Source organism: Lolium perenne, chromosome 1 (genome assembly GCF_019359855.2).
Source record: "Lolium perenne isolate Kyuss_39 chromosome 1, Kyuss_2.0, whole genome shotgun sequence".
NCBI classification, from domain to species: Eukaryota; Viridiplantae; Streptophyta; class Magnoliopsida; order Poales; family Poaceae; genus Lolium; species Lolium perenne.
Genome location: NC_067244.2, coordinates 96016307 through 96022154, shown reverse-complemented (window position 1 = coordinate 96022154; position 5848 = coordinate 96016307).

Genomic DNA, 5848 nt, shown 5'->3' with positions numbered 1-5848 from the left:
GATCTTGTTGTAGGACTTGGTCTTGTGGAGGACGCTCATGTGGGCGAGCATGGCGATGGATTTCTCTGCGCCTAGAGTTGGAGCGAGAGTCTTCATGACGAGCATGTGGGCGATGAGGTCGATGATGGTCTTCATGCCTTGAGGAAGAGCTTGAGGACGAAAGGCCACCATGAGAGTAGTAACCTTGTGGCGAGCTTGAGGATGATGAAGTAGAGCGGTGTCGGCGATGGCAACCCAAGTTGGTGATGGCGCGCTCGAGGCTATCCATGTGCCGCTCCATGTTCGCATCATTGGCCGCCATTTGGCCATTCAAGTTGTCCGTAGCTTCACGAAGAAGGGCCAAGTCTTGGTTCACGGCGGAGAATTTGTGTGCCACTTCATCGTATTGCTCATCGATGCGCGTCTCGAAGAGGGCGAGTTGCTCCTTGAACTCTTGGCGTTGTGTCCATAGGTTGTGTTGAGTAGCCAACCTCTCGGTGTTGCGGAGGACTTCTCCATCCCTTGAGTCATCTCCGTTCCTATCCATGATGGCAAGACAAGAACTATGTTGTGTATGTTAGTGGAAGGAGACTACCTCGCACGCTTACCAAGGTAAGATAGTATTGAGGCAATCAACCAAGCCAAAAGAAAGATCAAGTGTATCGGGAACACACACAAAACCACACGCAAAAGCTAGCAAATATGGTGTTAGGTGAGTGTTGTGGAAAACCAAAAGACAAATCCAAGATCGAGTATGTTGTTAAAAGTGGGTGAGGTCCAAAAATCCAAATGTCAATGTGAAGATCACTATAAACACGGAAAAGTTGTGGAACACACACACGGGATAAGCGGGGTTAGTGCAACCAAAAGTGAGCGGAAAAGTGTATGTAAAGGTGCTCGGTGTCACACTAACACAAGGAGAGCCAAAGCTTTGGTTGCAATGGAAAAGACAACAAGATTCACACGCGGCCTCTCTTCTCTTCTCTCGTTTGCTTAAAAGCTTATGACTCTTTTGTACACGGTGGCACTTGCACTCTTTTGTATCTATGGTGGCACTTTCACACTTTTGTATGTATGGATGTATGGTGCGACTTGCACTCTTTTTGTGTTTTTGGGGCTTTTTCATGCACTATGTTAGCGTTAGCCTCGCTTTTGCTATCTTGCCACACTAGTGTTTGCTTGTATGCTTTACTCCACACGACACACACACCTCACAACCGGGCCACGTGCAATGTCTCGCAACACTAAACAAGCAATGATCGATGGGATAGATCGCAAAAGGAAGAGGGTTACAAGGGAAAACTGCAAGTTATACCTGCGATGATGGTGGTAGCCGAAATCGAGCTCGGATGAGGGCGCGGAGCTGCGCCCGGTCTGGATCCGGTTGGACCGGTCTGAGGACCGGAAGATCCGGTTGGCGCCCGGTCGGCCGGGTGCTGGGCAGGCTGGTCCGGTCTGGGGTCCGGTTGACCGGGTTTCTCAACCGGGTTTCGCGTTTCTCTCTCCTGTTCTTCCCCAAACCAAAACCAAAAGAGCAAATCGACGGGAAACGATGGAATTGGAGGCTAAAAGTTAGGGAAATAGTAGATCAAGCACAACAACACCGAATCCATGGACCAAAACCACTCAAAACGCAACCAAATCACAGATTGGTCAAGAGGCACTTTGGGGCTATTTTTGGGGATTTTGTGGAAAATTTTCTAGAAACGAAATCAGGTGGGTGGAGGGTCAAAATCGCGGTAACCAAAAGCTGCTGATACCATATGATGAGATCTAAGATCCCGGGATTGGCCCGATCTCGCGATTTGACCCCAAAAACCAAGGGAAGAGGTGGGAGAATGCGAGGAACACGAAGAACACGAAGAACGACGGTACTCACGCGCGCACACCAACCCGATACACCCGATACTTACCCTCGTGGCTCGATGGACCACGCCAATAGAATCACCCGGAAGACGCACGCGGCAGAATTCCCGGTGAGAGATTGGGGTTGGAGAAGAAGAGATTGATGAGGGATAGAGAGAGTAGCTTGTACTAGAATCTCACTCAGCAATATCCAAATCAACAACCAGGATGCCTTGATTACAGAGGGATGGTAACCCTAGGGAGACTAAGCTCAAAGTTGTGTTTAAGATCAATGCAAGTCTAAGGGGTAAAGGAGGGGTCCAGGCTACTTATATAGGCATACATGGCCAGCAAGGCGAAAAGGTACGTAAGTGGATAACTTAGGAAGTTTGGTGAGTCTTTCCCGTCAAATCCGGTTTGGGGCCGGTCAGACCGGGCCTGTGACCGGGTGGTCCGGTCCTGGGTCCGGTCGACCGGGCGCCAACCGGAAACTTCGCAAGTTCCCGTCCGGCTGCCTTCCGGTACGATGCAGGGGAATTCGGTCGGGCGCCCGGTTGACCGGGCCTGGGACCGGATGGTCCGGTTGTGGGGCCGGTCTGACCGGGTCCTGGACCGGCCAGCGTTCTTCCCTTCCTTTGAGCGCTTCGAGCGACGTCGTGTCCAGCTTCGTGATCATTGATACGTCTCCGACGTATCGATAATTTCTTATGTTCCATGCCACATTATTGATGTTATCTACATGTTTTATGCACACTTTATGTCATATTCGTGCATTTTCTGGAACTAACCTATTAACAAGATGCCGAAGTGCCAGTTCCTGTTTTCTGCTGTTTTTGGTTTCAGAAATCCTAGTAACGAAATATTCTCGGAATCGGACGAAATCAACGCCAAAGATCTTAGAATCCCCGGAAGCATCCAGAACACACGAGAGGGACCAGAGGGGGGGCACAGGCCCACCACACCATACCCTGGCGCGGCCTAGGGGGGCCCACGCCCCCCTATGGTTTGGCCAGCCCTTCGACCCTCTGGCGCCGCCTCTTCGCCTATATAAAGCCCCTGGATCGAAAACCCTGATACGTTCGACGAAATCCACAGAAACCTTCCAGAGCCGCCGCCATCGCGAGGCCAAGATCTGGGGTACAGGAGTCTCTGTTCCGGCACGCTGCCGGAGCGGGGAAGTGCCCCCGGAAGGCTCCTCCATCGACACCGCTGCCATCTCCACCGCCATCTTCATCACCGCTGCTGCTCCCATGAGGAGGGAGTAGTTCTCCATCGAGGCTCGGGGCTGTACTGGTAGCTATGTGGTTCATCTCTCTTCCATGTACCTCAATACAATGATCTCATGAGCTGCTTTACATGATTGAGATTCATATGAGTTTGTATCACAATTTATCTATGTGCTACTCTAGCAAAGTTATTAAAGTAGTTCTATTCCTCCTGCACGTGTGTAAAGGTGACAGTGTGTGCACCGTGTTAGTACTTGGTTTATGCTATGATCATGATCTCTTGTAGATTGCGAAGTTAACTATTGCTATGATAATATTGATGTGATCTATTCCTCCTACATATGCATGAAGGTGACAGTGTGCATGCTATGTTAGTACTTGGTTTAGTCTATTGATCTATCTTACACTATAAGGTTAATTAAACATGAGCATTATTGTGGAGCTTGTTAACTCCGGCATTGAGGGTTCGTGTAATCCTACGCAATGTGTTCATCATCCAACAAAAGTGTAGAGTATGCATTTATCTATTCTGTTATGTGATCAATGTTGAGAGTGTCCACTAGTGAAAGTGTAATCCCTAGGCCTTGTTCCTAAATACGCTATCACGCTTGTTTCTTGTTTTACTACGTTACTACTGCTGCAATACTACCACCATCAACTACACGCCAGCAAGCTATTTTACGGCACCGTTGCTCTTGCTCATACTTATTCATACCACCTGTATTTCACTATCTCTTCGCCGAACTAGTGCACCTATTAGGTGTGTTGGGGACACAAGAGACTTCTTGCTTTGTGGTTGCAGGGTTGCATGAGAGGGATATCTTTGACCTCTTCCTCCCTGAGTTCGATAAACCTTGGGTGATCCACTTAAGGGAAAACTTGCTGCTGTTCTACAAACCTCTGCTCTTGGAGGCCCAACACTGTCTACAGGAAAAGGAGGGGGAAGTAGACATCAAGCTATTTTCTGGCGCCGTTGCCGGGGAGGAAAGGTAAAAGGTACTCACACTCCGGACCTCGGCTACCCAGCTATTTTCCGCCATTGTAAGTACTCGAAGCTATTTCCTTTAGATCCTGCAATTGCAACTTTTTGTTTCTTGTTTACACTAGTTAGGCATAATGGAAAACAACAAAAAAATTGGTGAGCTTTTTAGTCTTTTTCCTGATTTAGAATTGTTTGATGCGAAAATTAAAAAACCTATGGAACCTTATTTGCATGCTAGTAGCGATGTTATTAGTATGAACGCAATTACTGCTAATGCTATGAAGAAGTCTAAGCTTGGGGAAGCTAGTTTTTGTGATCTTTTTAGCTTCCCATCTTTAGGGGAGAAAATTTGTTCTGATAATGCTTTATCTCCCATATGCGATAACTCTAATGATGCTTCTGATATTTTGAATCCACCTGCTGAAAGTATTCCGTATAAAATACCTATGAAAATTATTGAACGTGTTATGGACAATCACTATAAAGGGGATGGAACTGTCCATCCTAGAGATCATTTCTTGTTTTTGCACGAATTATGCGGGTTATTCAAGTGTGCAGGTATCTCTATGGATGAAGTGAAGAAGAAGCTATTCTCCGTTTATTTGTGCAGTAAAGCGGCGCATTGGTATAAATTGTTGGAGAATAGGCATTCTCTTGGTTGGGAGGAAATTGCATCTCTCTTTTATTCTAAATTTTATCCTCCGCATGAAGTGCATATTGATAGGAATTATATTTATAACTTTTATCCTCGTGATGGAGAGAGTATTTCTCAAGCGTGGGGGAGATTGAAATCTCTAATGCTCAAATGTCCCATTCATGAGCTCCCCCGTAATGTTATTGTTAATAATTTTTATGCGAGGCTTTCAGGACAACACAAGGACTATCTGGACGCGTGTTCGGAAGGATCTTTCACAAGCAAAGAGGTTGAAGCTAGGTGGGATCTTCTTGATCGGATTGAGGACAACGCTAAAGGATGGGAGAACAATGAAGGTAAAGAGTCAGGTATAAATTATGATTATGAATGCATTGAAGCTTTTATGGATACCGATAAATTTCGAAATATGAGTGCTACTTATGGTCTTGACTCTCAAGTTGCTGCAAATCTTTATAAAGCCTTTGCTTCTCATTTTGAATTGCCTAAAAATAATTTTGATAAGTATCATGAACCTTTTAAAGAGGCTTGCATGAAGAATGAAATTGTTGTTAATTATTGCAATAAGCATGCTCAAACTCCTAAAAATGCTATTTCTTATAAGCATGTTAATTTTTGTGGAATGCATAGACCTTGTGGAATTAATCAAGTCAAAGATGAATATTGCATCCATCATATTAATGAAAAAACTAGGAAGTGGCTTAGGGCTCTAGATGATCTTGGTAAAAAAGTTTGTGCCCTCTATCCTTTTATTTGTGAAGTTTGCCATGAAGTGGGTCATTTTAATTTTCAATCTCCAATGATAATTTGAACCCAATGAGTGCTACAAATTTGTATTGTGATGATGAAATTACTCCTAATCAGCATGATGAACTTACTTTATTTTTAGGGTGTGAAGAACTGTCGAGAAAAATCTCTTTGTTATATATGAGTGATCTTGATATTGATGATGTCCTGCATGGGTGTTTTTCTTATTGCATTGATAATAGCCATACAAATACTTACATACAAAATATTTTAGAAGACGACACCTTGCCAAAATATGATAGGACCGCCATGTGTTTTGAACTAATTAATGAAAAGGAGGAATCCTTCCAAGTTTCTTCTATTGTTTCTGGAAGTAAATCAGGTTATGCGGACAAGCTACCCTTCAAGCCTCTTCCT